The sequence below is a fragment of the Callithrix jacchus genome, chromosome 1, assembly GCF_049354715.1.
Source record: "Callithrix jacchus isolate 240 chromosome 1, calJac240_pri, whole genome shotgun sequence".
Lineage (NCBI taxonomy): Eukaryota > Metazoa > Chordata > Mammalia > Primates > Cebidae > Callithrix > Callithrix jacchus.
The window spans coordinates 15,515,072-15,532,095 of NC_133502.1; the positions used below are offsets into that span (position 1 = coordinate 15,515,072).

Below are 17,024 nucleotides of genomic sequence, written 5' to 3' on the forward strand. Positions count from 1 at the left end.
CTCTGTCGCCAGGCTGGAGTGCAGTGGCACCATCTCAGCTAACTGCAACCTCCGCCTCCCAGGCTCAAGGAGTCTTTCTGCCTCAGCCTCCTGAGTAGCTGGGACTACAGGCGCACGCCACCACGCCTGGCTAATTTTTGTATTTTTAGTAGAGACAGCGTTTCACCACATTGGCCAGGCTGGTCTTGAGCTCCTGACCTTGTGATCCGCCTGACTCGGCCTCCCAAAGTGCTGGGATTACAGGCGTGAGCCACCGCACCTGGCTTAAGTATTTCACATTCTTTCTGCATGCTGTCTGATAATTTTTCTAGCAAAAAATATTTTTTAAAAAATTTCACATTCTTAAAAGCCTTTTGGAAAACTAAGCAACTGGTATTAAGAATGGTTAGATTTGAGAATACTGCACTAAAGGCCATATTGTTAAGCATATTGAGCAGACGAAGGGTTACATTAGTGATTAACTAAACCTTTTTACCTATCTCCATGAGTCAACAGTGTAGCTAGCCAGCCAGGAATTAATGTACTTACAGGCGGGGCATAGCGTCTGGAAGAGCAGCGGGGAGCATCTGCTCAGAGTGTAGAAAGGCATCATCAAACCTGGGTATGTCCAGAGCAGGGCAACTCAAGAGAGCAAAGGATGTTGAAAGTGTATCAGAGGGTTTCGGAGACACTGACCAGAACTAGGAGGGTTCGAAGACAGAAGACCCAGGGAAACATATGGACCACACTCAGATATCGGAAGGTCCACCCAGTGGCTATGTTTATGCAGAAACAGATCAGCACTTGCCACAAGGATGGCAGGGCTCTTGCCTTGGGCAAAGCTCCTGGGGTAACTATGAAGACCCTTCCCAACTCCAAGACTGATTTGGTGAGTCTTACTCCAGGACCTAACCTACTGATCATGTTTACAAAATACAAGGAAGAATCCTAGCTATACGAATCTTACAGACATGGGAAAGTAATGCTCTGTGTGTGTGTGTGTGTGTGTGTGTGTAACACACCACTGGGTGTGAATATGGGTAAGAGAGAGAGACAGATCAGAGTGGTGGGGGCATGGAAAGATTCTCCATCTGACTCCCAGTTAATGTTTTAAACAATTTTTGTGAGTACATAGTAGGTATATATATTTATGGGGCACATGAGATACTTTGATTCAGGCATGCAAAAAGCAGTCATCACATCATGGAAAATGGAGTATCTATCCCCTTCAAGCATTTATCCTTTGAATTACAAACCAGTTATACTCTTCTAATTTTTTAATGTGCAATTAAAAATAGTTACCCTGCTGTGCTTTCAAATACTTGGTCTTACTCATTCTAACGACATATGGTTATTTTATACTCATTAACCAACTCTATTTTCCCACCCATCAACCCCTACTCCCCACACCCCTTCCCAGCCTCTGGTTAGCATTCTTCTGATCTCTAGCTTACAAGCATATAGTTCCCAGGTAGGGTAGCTACTCTTTTCCCCACCCCATGCTAGGTACTCTAAGGGCTCAAACACAGTCCCAACCTCAATGTCTGTCTCATCTATCTGGTTATAGAGACAAGACTAACAACCCCCTGATGATCAGAGACACCAGGAGGCCTTGGGAACTCTTTCCTTGTGTCCTCATGCCTTCATTCTCTCCTGAGCCCTTGCTCTCCTTTCCTTAAAAAAATTAAATTAAATTCACTGTATACAATTCACCCATCTTAATCATAACCACCTCCATTCAAAAAGGTTACATATGCAGGCCAGACATGGTGGGTCGTGCCTGTAATTCCAATACTTTGGGAGGCTGAGGTGGGAGGATCACTTGAGGCCAAGAGTTCAAGACCAGCCTGGGCAACATAGCAACAGCCTGTCTCTATTAAAAAATAAATTTAACAAAACCAAAAGTCCAGGTGCAGTCACTCATACCTGTAATCCCAGCATTTGGGAGGTTGAGGCAGCAGAATCGCTTGGGCACAGGAGTTAGGGATCAGCCTGGGCAATATGGTGAAACCCTGTCTCTACAAAAAATTAGCCAGGCATGGTGGCATGCACCTGTAGTTCCAGCTACCTGAGAGGCTAAAGTGGAAGGATCACCTGAGCCCAGGAGGTGAAGGCTGCAGTTAGCTGTGATTGTACCACTGCACTCCAGCACTGACAGAGTGAGACCGTCTCACTCTGTCACAAAAAAATAAACACACAAAAAAATAGGTTATATATGCATATGAAAAAAGGCAGAATAACGTATTCCTTACTGCCTTCTTAAACAGTACTGAGGTAGTTTTTGTTGCCCAAACATGTTGAATATGGCTTAAGAAATCACCTTACAGTCCAGATTTACATCTTTTTAAAATCATTTCTCTCTCCTAAATCATAACAGCAGCAGATGGACAGGGGAAGAAACGGAATGTGGTCACGTTTCATACTAATATTATGAAGTGCTTTCACATTGCAATGAGTAAAGGACCATCTGCAACCTCAGCCTCTGATTCTGCTGAGAAACTGATTCAGGACCTGATGTTTCTAATGTGGAGCAAAAGCATTGAGCAGGTTGCTCTTTGCAATTTTTTATTGAGAGGCCAAGAGCATACTAGGCCCGCCTGGATTCCTGAAGAGTACAGTGCTCAGAAGAAAGTAGACTCTTTAGATCTTTAAGATGTGATTTCATACAAAATGAGAGGTGTAAAACTAGATGCTGTAGGAGAGAAAAAGTAATACCTTTTCCTCACCCATCTTAAGGTTCACGACTGTGTTACCTGTAATGAAAGGCAGATTAACAAGAGAGAAACACACACATTACTTTATATTGATTGACCGATTGATTGATGATTGAGACAGTCTCAGCCTGTCACCAGGCTGGAGTGCAGTGGTGCAATCTCGGCCGACTGCAACCTCCGCCTCCTGGATTCAAGCAATTCTCCTGCCTTAGCTTCCCAAGTACCTGGAACTGCAGGCGCGTACCACCACACCCACCTAATTCTTATATTTTTAGTAGAGACGGGGTTTCACCATGTTGGCCAGGATGGTCTTGAGGTCCTGACTTAGGTGATCTGCCTGCCTTGGCCTCCCAAAGTGCTGGCATTACAGGCATGAGCCACTGGTCCTGGGCACACACATAGGCTTTATGTGGAAACATGGGAGCCTTCCTAAATAAGACCCAAAGAAACAGGGACACTTATGCATTTCTTTCTTTGTTGTTTTGTTTCGTTTTGTTTTTTGAGATAGGGTCTCAATCCGTAGCCCAGGCTGGAGTGCCTTGGCTCAATCTCAGCTCACTGCAGTGTCCACCTCCCACATTCAAGAGATTCTCCTGCCTCAGCCTTCTGAGTAGCTGGGATTACAGGTGCATGCCAGCATGCCCAGGTCTGACTTTTATTTTTAGTAGAGACAGGGTTTCACCATATTGGCCAGGCTGGTCTCAAACTCCTGACCTCAAGTGATCCGCCTGCCTTAGCCTCCCTAAGTACTGGGATTGCAGGTGTGAGCCACCATGCCCAGCTGGAACAGCTATGTATTTTTATGATTAGATTTGATGCAAGTTAACAGTTGTGCAGAAGTGTGATTGGACAAGGGGGGCATTATCTAACAGTAATAAACCAAGGAGAATTTAGCAAGGCCTATTTGTTCAAATTCTTCTGAACAGCTTTGGGGAGAAGGGTGGGAAAAGTGAGAAAAAGACCTTCCTGCTTCTGCTGTTTTCTTAAATGCGTATTTTGGGGTAGTGTGTCCTGAACCCCATCAGTGGACAGGCTGGCTCTCATTGTGAGTTGACTGGCCCTATTCTAGGACTCTTCCCCCAAGTGCCAAAAGACTAGCTTCCCGTTCTTTCCTTTTGCTCAGGCACTAGGGATACAAGAGCTACAAGCTACCTTCCCAGTCCTCAATGTGGTCAGAGTCCTGACGTGAGGACATCTGGTTACTGAAAACAAGGCCAACCTAATACGAACTCAGAACCAACCCCAAGTGGATGTGCACAAGGAAATGGGAGTTTAAATGTGTACAGCCCTTTAAAAAAAAGCAATTTTAGCATACATTTTAAAACGGATGAAGACCCTGTGGTGTCTGCCTAGGGTCCCAGCTACTCTGGAGGCTACAGCCAGAGGATCCCTTGAGCCCAGGAGTTTGAGGCAGCAGCAAGCTGTAATGTAAATAGCCACTACCCTCTAGTCTGGGCAACAAAGCAAAACCTGATCCCTTTGGGGGGGGGCCGGGAAAGCATTTTTTTTAACCTAACATTTATTAACCACTTATGTCATACAGTTTCATTACTGACCAACCCTTGAGGCAGGCACTGTTCTCATCCCCATCTTTCACATGAGGAAACTGAGGCACAGTGAGGTTGAGAGATGGTTCTGTCTCGTACACAGGCAGCCATCAGCACAGTGAGGACCAGAAGCCAGACTTGCTGGCTCCAGAAGCAGGTGGCTCACAGGCGGCTCACAGGCGGCTGTAAGGGTTGGAGTCTCATTCTGTTGGAGCCTCCGTGAGCTGGAAATTTGGCCTGGCAGTTCCACTTCTAAGATTTGTCCTAAGGGAACAGTCAGACAAGGACTCTAAGATGAATGTTCTGGGACATTTGTGACAGCCAGGTTTATCATCTTTCAGGAATCAGGGAAAATGTCACATCCTCACAGAAGCTGTCATGCCACCCTGTCTCAAGCACTATGCCCCCATCACTCCTATCCCATGAGTTAATTCTGCTGTCTTCATAGTTTCACAGCCTGCAATTGTTTACTGGCTTACTTGTTTCTTAGCTGTTTTCCTGACTGGAATATAAGTTCCATGTAGGCAGGGAGCTGTTCTCTCCTTTACCTAAAATGGTAGCTGGCACGTAAAGCATATTCAATAAATATTTCTTGAATGAAATGAACATATTCATGGCAAAGAGCTGGGGAACAATTAAATTCTTTTTTTTTTTTTTGAGATGGAGTCTCTCTCTGTTGCCCAGGTTGGAGGGCAGTGGTGCAATCTCTGCTCACTGCAACTTCCACCTCCTGGGTTCAAGTGATTCTCCTGCCTCAGCCTCCCAAGTAGCTGAGATTACAGGCATGTGCCACCATATCTGGCTAATTTTTATATTTTTGGTAGAGATGCAGTTTTGCCATGTTGGCCAGGCTGGTCTCGAACTCCTGACCTCAGGTGATCTGCTCACCTCACCCTCCCAAAGTGCTGAGATTACAGGCATGAGCTACCACATCGGCTGAAAAATTAAATCTTACTATATCAGGAATTGGCCTATCCGCGCAATAGAATACCTGGAAGTAATTACAAATGATTATGCAGATCATGTCCCACATAAAAAGATACCCTATCTGTGACTGAGTAAAAAAGGCAGGTGACAGAATGCATGTTCAGTGTGGTCGCTGTATTAGCCGGGGCTGCTGGCAGCTAACCACAGAATTTAGTTTACTGAGTGTAAGCAGAAAACAAAATAGTTTATTACAGGCTATTGGGTAACTCACTGACCTAGGGTGTAAGAAGGAGTTCTGCAGACACATGCAATATTGGGAGCCCGAGATGGGAGTTCTGCCTCATCTCAACTGCTGCCTAGTTGTCTGGATTCCAGAGAAGACTCCTAACCTATCTGTTCTTCAGGCACATGTGGATAATAAAATCTGTGCTGTCCACACCGCAGGACTGTTGTGAGGGCAAATGAGATCACAGGCATGAAACCCCTTTGAAAAGTTAGAAAAGGACTGTGTATATATTGACATCATCGTTATCAGGTGATTTTGAACGTCTGAGCACATGTATTTTATCCCCAAGCCCCTGGTGTTGGCACACCATTGGGACACCATTGGTCCTCTCTGTTAGCTGCCTGAACATCACTAAGTGTTAAGATCCCCCTAGCAGTGGTCTGGATAAAAAGACTGGTGATTCTAGCAGTTGTGTTTGCTAAGCTTGTCCTCAAATCATCTTCGGTGTCCTCTTGTGACTTCAGTCACTCTCCCCATGGGGTGACCTGTGTCTCAGCTTCGGGCCTGCCCTTCTGTTGAGGCACACTAATCTTGCCATCTTCGGAAATAGGCCGTTCTCATCTCGGCCTATTTCCGTGGCAGCCACCAAGCCATCTTCTTCCCTGAAAGATTTCCCCATGCAGCCTCCTCCTAGCCCGAGAGCTGACACTTAGCGCATCGGCATTCACAGTCACTGTCATCCAGGGTTTCATGCATGGTTCAAGCCATTGACTAGGTATCATAGACTAGATTCAGTGAGGTTTTAAATTTCCTTACAATTCCATTTTTCCCATCTTCTTTGTATATTTATCACAAATCCTTCATTGCCTACCTACCATCAGAGTAAAATAGCGTTGTGATATGATGGAGGATTTTAACCAGGTGCTGATATTGTGAAGGAGAACGTTAATGGTGCTGAAACTAGGCATGTCTTGCAAGGCGGAGTGATTTTCCCACTTCCTGTATGTCCAGAGGCCCTTCCTGGCAGAACTTCCAGCCCAGGAGACTTCCATCTTCATCTTGCATGAAAGATACAATTTCGTTTTGACGCATGGTTTATAGAAGCCGTTGAGCGTCCACACAATCTGTTATGCTGAATCACACCGGGTGTCTGCACAGAGAAGGCTCTGGCAAGAGTTCTCGCCACTGGGACCGAGGCCTCTGACTCCGAAGCCAAAACATGGCAGTGTTGCGGGGCGCCTGGCTCAACGGCACGGGAAATTAACCTGCTTGTTCTCACGTTAAATGCTTTATGAAAATTTACCGGGCGCAAAAAGCGGGAAGAAAACCCAAGTGGTTGTGCAGTGCGCCTGCCTGGCACCAGTGAAGGAATGAAGCTGCGGAGAAAGTCGACGTGAAGAGCTGGCAAGAGGAGAAGGTGGAAAGCGCGATGGAAATCAAGTGCGGTGCCAGCCACGGCATTGTTGTATTAGCATTTGCTCAAGGAAAACATTTAATTATAGAAGATTGGAAGCTCCCAGTGTTTCTGAGCTAGGTGACACGACGCAGGCTCTGCCACTTTCTCCGCGGTACGCATCTTCAGAGGAACTACGGTACACCGCGGCAGGCTGCGGCGACGAGAAGCCACCTCCAAGGGGGCTGGTCCTTGCGGGGGCGGGGCTTTGCTGCAACACCCTTCTTCTCCAGCGAACCTGTCTGCCTTTTTTAAAAAATTAAGTGTCCTCTTGGCCGTCCTTCTCCGTTTTTCAGTTTTTTTCACATTATACTTTTCTTTTCCCTGTTGATTTTTAGAAGAAAATAAAATTGACAAAGCATAGGATGGAAAAGTACTACCCTTAAAAATACCTATACATTTGCCACCTAAAAAGAAAGCCATTTTTCAGTTAAAGTTTTCTCTGGGAAATAATTAGTAAGCAAAACAACCAAGAATAAATAAAAATAAATGAGGGAGCTCGAAGCTATAGTGCACTGTGTGCCTGAGAATAGCCAGCACACTCCAGCCTGGGCAGCAGAGCAAGACCCTGTCTCTACAAAATAAATAAATAAAAGAAATGATCTAAAGGACTCGGTATATGTTTACTCAACAGAAATGAAAATGCACAAAGGTGGAACCAACATTACCAATATTACCAAATACTGTGTGGAGACGTTTTTTATTCCTTTCTGTTTTAAAGCCCTGTCTACTTTTAAAATAGTTTGTGAAAATAATGATGCAGTTTCACATACTTGCAAGAAGTATTTCTTTGTGTTCTATTCCTGCCATCACATAGCTTATTGTTGTTACCTGACTTCTTCATTTGTGTCTGCCAGGAAGACTAATTAACGTGCTGCTGAATCTCAAGAACCCCTGTTTGGGCTGCTGCTTTGCTACACTAGGCAGAGCTTCCTCCAAAAGACAAGAAGTCAAGGACCGGCTTTTGCCACTGGCTGAAATTAGCATCGGCTCAGTTTGTTTAACTGCAAGACTATGTATGTTTTGTCATTAGACATTTATACTTCTATGGATAAACTTTGTAATCTACTTATGGAGACAAGATTCTTTATGTCAGCACCTTACGGAAGTGTTGTAGAAGCAGCTGGCACGCAGACAGGCGTCTCCCACAGCAACGTGGGCGCAGCTGAGTTGGTCATAACCCACCTTAGGGCAGCCTTGGAGACAAGCGGGCCCAACTCACAGCTGCAGAATTTGGTGACAGGCAGGGAAATGACTGTTTTCCTCCATAGAAATAAAAAAAAGTTTGCTTTTTTAACAAATTGGTTTTTGATATCTGTGTGAAGGGGACAATTTGGATCAGCTTCCTGTAGTGTGTATCAGGTCAGTTTGAGAACTAGAGGGAGTCACTGGCTAAAATATGTTGTGAGCATCACTTGAAACTGCTCAGGCCAGGGACAGGTGACGTGTTACCTGATGTGTATCTGGATCTGTGGCAAGCCTGCTCCATTAAATTATGAGCCAAACACTCTTGATTTACTGTTAAAAAAGAATGAAAGGCCCACGGACCTTGCCCTACACAGGTAATTCATGGCACCTGTGGACAAAGGCTTGTTTCATCCTCATAATGAAGAAAGGTAGGTGCGAGGTCCTTTGATGACACTGTTCTCTTTTGCTTGTTTACTTTTATTCTCCCATGCAGACTGAGACCCAGCAGGAGGGCTTTTAAACCAAAACAGTTAATTACCTCCTCTAACCCGGAGAAGTGGGGAAACATAAATACAGCAAGTTGAGAGGGAGAGGGCAGCTTTGCTCCAGCCTGTACTTTGTACCAGTCGGTTGGGGAAAGCGGCTACCTTCACCATCCTAACTGGGGCCGGGCTAAGCAAGACCAATTAGAAGGCATGTGCCAGAGAGTGGGCCTGTATGCCAGGGTACTGTGGGGCTTCCAGAACACTTTCACTGCCCTGGACTGAGTATCCCAAATCAGAAACCCATGTACAGACACCCATTCCAAAGACAACATTGAGCAGCTTTGGGGTTCCAGGCCCTCCTTCAAAGGAAGGAACCCTTCACAGATGGAGTGAAGAGGGACCTCCCCCATTGGCCCCCGCACTTGAGGGTGGCTCCTCCGGAATGCAGGCAGGGGTTCAGGGCAGCTTTTCAGAGATACTTCTCAACTGAACTGCGAGTCGTGACTTGTCACCACCATGGTCCTTTCTACCCGCTGGGACGGAGCCTCATCCCTTGTGTCTCTAAGCCATGGGCTGCCCCTGCCCTTCAGGGCTCTCCACTGTCTGTCTCTGTCTGTCTCCCTGTTCAAGCTCCCTGCCTCTGTAGCCTCATGTACAAATCATTGCCCTGCTGTTCCCTTGCTGTTCCTGCCACTGCCCTTTGCCCATTTCTGGCTCTCTTGCCTCCTCTGCGCTTACTGAAATCCTGTTCAGTCTTCAGAGGCCACCCAAGTCCCAGCCTCCCCTCCTCCAACCCCCTTCTCAGCCTGAGGTGCCGTCCCCTGCTTCTAAGTCAGGATCTGTTCTACTGACTCCCAACTGTTACTTCACTTATCATTATATGGGGCTTTCATCGCCGCAACTGGATGATAAATTCCCAGACTTTAACAGTGAGTGATTTATGGATCTTTTCCCTATCCCCCACACCTGTCCCCAGCTCCTGGTGCAGTGGCTTGCATTTGATCAATCCCTCTGGATCAAAAGTTTTACATGTATCAGAGCAGGGTCATCAGGCAGAATCTGGGCATATGGTATTCAGGAAGTTTTCTCTTGTGAATCACACACATTCTTTAAAAAAGGGGCATATCCTTTGTTATCTAAATGCCTCAAGTATCTGGATGTTTGGCCATAAGTACATAAAACAACCAGATGAGTGATTGTGCTTTTCAATTTTCCTTTGGATCTTTCTGCCACTTGTTCCCTGGGCCCCCTCGGAGACAGCGGCCACCATTCTCATTCTTCTGCCCACAGATTGTCCCAGCCCCCTGTGCTGCTGCTGCCCTGCTAGAAACCAGAAATTCTAACCTTGCCCCTTTGAGGCTGTGAAAACACAGAGTAAAAGTGGGAAGAGCTGTGAGCTAACAGATTCCACAACCACAGACAAATCTGAGCATGGTAGTTTCTAATAGTATTGACAAAGACAGCTGAGCATGGTGGCTTACGCCTATAATCCCAGCACTTTGGGAGGTTGAGGCGGGCGGGTGGCTAGAGCCTAGGAGTTCAAGGCAGCAGTGAGCCATGATCCTGCCACTCCACTCCAGCCTGGCTGACAGAGCAAGACCTTGTCTCTTAAATCTGTGCAAACTGTACCTCAAACTACACTACTGAATCATAAAACATCAGGAGTCCCCACCCAAGAGAGGCATCTTCTCAGCACCAGCTCTACATCGCTATATGAGTTTGAGTGGGAGGCACTTCAGAGGCCCATAAGGCTGCCTGTCAAGGTCTCCCTAGAAATACCAAGGTCTGGCACATATAGTTAAGGAAAATACACCAGGAGGAGATGGAAAAAGGGCAAGGTAAAGAGGAAGAAGAGAGAGTAAGGTGACTGATAGGGCTATGGCAGCAGAGAGCCAGCAACAGCCAGGTGCCAGGCAGCGGCCAGGCCAAGGCAGGCAAGGAGGCAGATGGAAGTAAGCCCCTTCTTTCCACTGGAGTTTTCTCTTCCCTGGGAATTTCATTGTACTTTGTTGAAAAATAAAGAGTGAAAATACAAAGAAAAGCATCCCCTCAACCCATGCCATATGCAAAAAGATTATACTCAAAATGTATCAAAGACCTAAATGTTACTAGCTGAAACTTTTAAACTCATAGAGAAAGACATAGGCATATATCTTGCATATTATTTTGTGACCTATGATTAGGCAGTCAGTGGTCTCAAGATGATAGCAAAAGTGCAATCAACAGAAGAAAAATAGATAATTGGACTTCAGTAAAATGGTAACTTCTGTGCTTCATAGGACACCATCAAGGAAATGAAAAGACAGCTGGAGGATGGAAGGAAATATTTTGAAGTCATATATCTGATAAGGATTTGATATCAAGAATATCTAATGAACTGTTATAACTCAACAACAAAAAGACAAACAGGCCTGTTTGAAAGTGGGCGAGGGACTTGAATGGACGTCATCCATATGATATACAGACGGCTAATAAGCACACACAGAGATGCCCAGCATCACTAGCCATTGGAGAAATGCAAAACAAAACCCACTGAGCAACCACATCACACCCACTCGGATGGCTGTGAGCAAAAACACACACCATGTCAATAAAACAGAAAATAACAAGTGTTGGTGAGGATGTGGAGAAATATGAATCCTGGTGCATTGCTGATGGGAAGGCAAAATGGTATAGCCTCTGTGGAAAACAGGGTGGCAATTCCTCGAAAAGCTAAACATAGAATTACTATATAATCCAGCAGTTCTACTCCTAGGTATATACCCAAAAGAATTAAAAAGAGGGACTCGGGCCAGGTGCAATGGCTCATGCCTGTAACCCAGCATTTTGGGAGGCTGAGACGGGCAGATCACCTGAGGTTGGGAGTTCAAGACTGGACTGACCAACACGGAGAAACCCTGTTTCTACTAAAAATACAAAAAATTAGCTGGGCACAGTAGCACATGCCTATAATCTCAGCTACTCAGGAGGCTGAGGTAGGAGAATCACTTGAACCCGGGAGGCAGAGGTTGTGGTGAGTTCAGATTGCACCATTGCACTCCAGCCTGGGCAACAAGAGCAAAACTGTGTCTTAAAAAGAAAAAAAAAAAAAGGAGGGACTTAAAGAGAAACTCATATGCCAATGTCCATAGCAGCATTATTCACAATAACCAATTGTGAAACAACCCAAATGTCTACCAACAAGTGAATGGATAAACAAAATGTGGTATAGACATAAAATGGAATATTATTCAGCCATAGAAAGGAATGAAGTTTGAATACATGCTATAACATGAATGAACCTTAAAACATTATTATGCTTAGTCAAATAAACAGAACCAAAGAACAAAAATTATTTCACTCATAGGAAATATCTAGAATAGACAAATTCATGAGTACAGAAAGTAAACTAGAGGTTACCAGGAGCTGGGGGCAAGGGAAAATACTGAGTTGATGCTTAATGGTTATGGAGTTTCTGTTTGCAGTGATTAAAAGTTTTGGAAATAGGCTGGGTACAACAGCTCATACCTGTAATCCCAGCACTTTGGGAGGCTGAGGCAGGTGGATCACGAGGTCAAGAGATCGAGACCATCCTGGTCAACATGATGAAACCCCGTCTCTACTGAAAATACAAAAAATTAGCTGGGCATGGTGGCGCGTGCCTGTAATCCCAGCTACTCAGGAGGCTGAGGCAGGAGAATTGCCTGAACCCAGGAGGTGGAGGTTGCGGTGAGCCGAGATCATGCCATTGCACTCCAGTCTGGGTAACAAGAGCGAAACTCCGTCTCAAAAAAAAACAAAAAAATACATGGTAATAAGTGTCAGTGAGGATGTGGAGCAGATGGAACCCTCACACACAGCTGGCAGCGGAATTGGCTCAGCCACTTTGGAAAACAGTAGAGTTTCTCAAAAGGTCAAACATACAGTTACCATATGACCCAGGAATTCTACATTCTCTTAAGAGAATGAAGAGAAATGAAAACTTATGTCTGTATAAAAACCTGTACATGCATGTTCACGGCAGCATTTCTCATGATAGCCACAAAGTGGAAACAAGCCAAGTGTCCATTAACTAACAATAAACAAAATGAGACCTATTCATACATTAGAATATAATTTGGCAATAAAAAGGAATAAGTATTGATAGGTGCTACAACATGAATGAACCTTAAAACATACTAGTGAAGGAAAGCAGTCAGAGAAGACTACATATTGCATGGTTCCATTTATACATTCCGGAATAAGCAAAACTATAGGGCAGAAAGTAGAATAGTGGTTGCCTAGGGCTGGGAGGGTTGGGGAAATGGGAGTGACTTGCTAAGAAGTATAGGGTTTCTTTTTGGGGTGATAACATACCTTTTTTTGTTTGTTTTTGAGACCGTCTTGCTTTGTCACCCAGCCTGGAATGCAGTCACAGCTTACTGCAGCCTCAAACTCCTGGGCTCAAGTGATTTTCACACCACAGCCTCCCAGGCAGCCGAGACTACAGGTGTGTGCCACCACACCTGGCTTCTGTTCTAAAATTAATTGTGATGGCTGTACAGCTCTGTGAATACACCAACAGGCACTGAATTGTATGCTTTAGGTAAATTGTATGTCTACCTCCTGTGTTCTCCCATTAATGTTTACTCTGCCTGCCTTAATCTGTATCTGACCATTCGTTCATCCCTCTCCATCCATCAATTTGCTTTGTATTAATATATCCATTTCAAAGTAAATTGTAGACAGCAGTACACGTCCCCTTAAATACTCCAGCACGCATATGGTTGACTAGAGTTCAATATTTGTTTACAGTTTTATTCTTGCTTTTGAGATGAAATGTATATGCAGTGAAATGTACGAATTTAAAGTATATGTTCTATGAATTCTGACAAATGTATAGGTTTGCATCACTCAAGTTAAAGCCATTGTTCTAACATCTTTTAAAAATATTTTTAATTGATTGGAGACCTTCAAAACAAATTCTTTTCATAGATTTATTGTATTTTAGTGTTGGAGTTTTTCAGAAAGTTTTTCTCTTTTTCAATTATATCTCTGAAGGGCAGAAATACCAATTACATATTATAAGCTACCCATCTCTACACATCCTCAGCCTTCTTATGCTTCTGAATGAAAGCCAATTTAGCATTTCACTATAAATCTGTGTTTTAATGTATGGCTCATGATTAACATATCAAAAACTTTGCTCTGCCAAAATCTACATTTTCAGAGTAAACAGGGTGCCCGGCATGTAATGCTTTGTAAGATGAATCTACATACAATTTTAAGCCAGTTAACATACAGTATGCTCAATACTGTAACAGGTCTTCTTTCTTTCAGAAACAGGCAAACCAAGGTTTCTTTTTCATGTGGAAAAAATAATGGGGTAGAAAACTCAGCACTCACCTTGCTTAATGAAACACACTACCAGGTTGTAATAATCAGTGAGAATTCATTTGCCTTTTTTTTCAATGCAGTCACTACAACAGTCTTTGTGATCATTATTTCAGGAAATTTGTACACATTTATGAGAAAATACAATATAATTGACTAGTGATGATCTATGCCATAAGCAATGCTGTTTTTAAATACAAATTGATAAAAAAGTTATATGAAAAAGGTGATCCTTAAATAGAATAAATTCATTTTGTTTTTTAATGTTAAATCAAACTTTTCCACATTTTCAAAACGATTTTCATAGAGATGCTCCTGGGGCCTTCTGCTCAAAATTTGGACCACGTCATGCCTGTGCCATAACATCATTGACGATGATTCCAACACATTAGATAAATGGAAATCAGATGAGTTGGACAAATTCAGAAGAGATCGAATTTACTGATTTTTTGAATATGTGGCATGGCAATTGCCTTTTGCAGGATGACAGTATTAATTGTACTTTTCTTTAATCACAAATGTTGTGGATTCTCCCTGGAGTCTAGAAAGTCTTTCGTATTTCTTAATTACCAAATCTTGGGTCGAACATAGGTTTCTCCTTGTTCCTGTTGCACCCAGGGCTGTCTCTGCCATTTCCTCTGAAAACAACCATACATTAACATTCAAGGTTTGAGTCGGGGGCTGGGCGAAGGGAAAGGTGATAATTCAGATGTTATGAAACTGTGATAATGCTATTATTTAAGGCACTTATTTGGGTATATTTATACTTGGTAGTTTTATAAATAAGCCCAAGGGGCTCCTCTTGGTTGTCACAATCCCCCTTGAATCTCGTATCCTGTCTGTCTCATCCTATCCGACAGTAGAATTGATGCCGCTCTAATCCCTGGAAGTTTGGAACTAATGAACTGACTGCTGAGCTGCCGCCACGGAGCTTGGTCCCAAACTATACTGTACTTCACACTCGATTTATTCTCCAGATGGCGAGACTGTGCCGCCCTGCCGCGAGGGACCACCTCTTCCACTGGAGTGTAAAAGTGGACGGATGTTGTTTTCTTTGCAGATTTGATCATTCTGAGCTAGGAACTTGCGAGGATGATTAGTTATTAGCTTTAATGGGTGCCAACTGAACCAACTGCACGCATATTTTCTCCTTTAATTTCAGAGTCTGCAGGTCTCGGTGACGGTTGATTTCTCCGCTTTCTTACGTCACCAGAGCGTGTCTCTTTCCCAGGTGATAGGAATCCAGTCTCTGAAATCATAGCATGCCTTGGTTCCTGGCCCAGACAGAGTCACATAATACGGTGGCTTATGGATAAGGACAAGTTTATTAGCCACTGGTCCACTGCACTGAACAGCATGGCACGAAATATCGATTGAATGCGGCAACTTTGGGAACACCGATTTTTAGAACAGGGGCCTGCAGATTCTAATCTGTGCCACCTTCCTCTGTGACCTGGGCAGAGTCCACCTTTGGAATCAAACAAGATCCAGAACACACTACGGTGTTTAGTCCCTTCGAAGGTCTAATAACTAACTGTTCATAACGGCCTTAATTCCATTATTCAGTCGTTTCCAGCTTGTCATATCTTGGGGGACAAGTTAATTCCACAGTGAGAAGGGCTCACCAAGGCTGCCCCGTAGCGTTAACACATTTAGAATGCAGCCCCTCGCAAACCTCATTTTAAACAACTTGGATTGCTCCCAGGATGAAAAGCCCCCATAATTTTTGGGGTGGCCTCTTTTACCTTCATTTCCTTTTTCTCCTTTCTCCAGGAAGCACTTTCCTCCCAATAATCGCAGCGGATCACCCTGAGAGCCCTTCTGAGACCCGGGGTCAGCCAGGCAGCCTCTTGCTAATCCACCTGAGATGGATATTGGAGGGATGGTCACAGCCAACCAGGAGCCACAGAGAGAGAGAAAAAAAGAAGGGAAGCATGAAGCGTGAAGGACGAGGTGGTGGAGATGAGCGAGAGCTAAGAGAGCGCTGTTAGCAAGGAGTACAGTGTGTGTTGCAGAGAGGGAGGGGAAAAGTGAGAGAATAAAATCAACAGAATTTCTTTCTTTCTGCAACTGGGTGGACTGTGACTCTCTCGAACTGAATAGCCAGAACTAAACTTAATTGTTCTTAGAAACTGCCTTCTTCTCAACCCAACAGATGGCATGGGCGTGTTTGCTAGCACAGTCACATATTTCACCCTGAAAATACCAAAAAGAAAAAAAATGCAACATGCTTGTTGGTTGGAGCAAATTCACTGAAATTGTTGGGTGTTTGGAATATATACCGGAGGATGCACACTTGGTTTATGTAAATTGTTACAAGCAACAGCCTGTTAATAAGGGTGTTGTGTGGCAATATACCTCAAAAGCCATCATCGCTTTTCGGAAACGTACAGAATGGTGAAGTGGAAAGAGCTTGGTTTTCATTCTGAGCCAAAATTTTAAAAACGCTGAGTATTCACTGCTCATTATTATAAAATGAAAAGTACTAATCAGATTATGCCTAAAATTGGAGTTAGGTACTTCATTTGCAGCCAATTTCACAAGGGCTGAATTGCTAAGTAAACTGGAATGTGCTGAAACCATGGCAATCTGACTTTAGATAAAAATCACAAACAGGTTTAGAACATGAGCTTTGAACAAACAGTCTCTTCAAATCCAAGTGAAACCCAATAGCTTCGAGATCAGATTTTGTTTGATACTAACCAACATGAACAATTTAGGAAGTTGATGTGGCCGGGGATTCTGCGTCCTTGAGCACACATGCAGATGAGAGGATGGAGATGATGACTCAGATAATTCAAGTTTTAGAAACGCAGTATGGCCTAAAAAAATCTAGTGATTTCCCTTCAATTTTCCATTCACACTGCCCCAGTAGAGTCTTTGCAAGGCTGACTTAGCTATTAAAAAGGAACTTGGAAGTTATGTTGACAAACTCCAGCAAATCTGCTGGACTTTTTATATCTACATAGGCTACACAGAGCATAACATGCTTTAGGTTCTCCACAGCCATGGATCTAAATGTGCCTTTCAAAAAGCTGGAAGTATTTCAGGTTTTGGGTTTTGTTTGTTTGTTTTTGTTGTTGTTTGTTTTGTTTTTTTTGAGATGGAGTCTCGATCTGTGTTCCATACTAGAGTGCAAAGGTGCAATCTCAG

At 43.9% G+C, this 17,024-nt stretch overlaps 1 protein-coding gene and 1 long non-coding RNA gene across 14 annotated transcripts in view; one reads left to right on the plus strand and one right to left on the minus strand.

The window, feature by feature from the left end:
• CLYBL (citramalyl-CoA lyase) overlaps positions 1-17,024 on the plus strand; it is a 287,479-nt gene that overhangs the window by 223,531 nt on the left and 46,924 nt on the right. The gene's annotated exons all lie outside the window — the stretch shown is intronic.
• The window catches only part of LOC128929756 (uncharacterized), a 134,114-nt gene that overhangs the window by 14,412 nt on the left and 102,678 nt on the right, over positions 1-17,024 (minus strand). For all 4 annotated transcript variants that reach the window (XR_013535943.1, XR_013535957.1, XR_013535953.1 and 1 more), the window contains one exon: positions 1-15,733. This exon is cut by the window's left edge. This is a non-coding gene — a long non-coding RNA (uncharacterized LOC128929756). The remainder of the gene's footprint in view (positions 15,734-17,024) is intronic.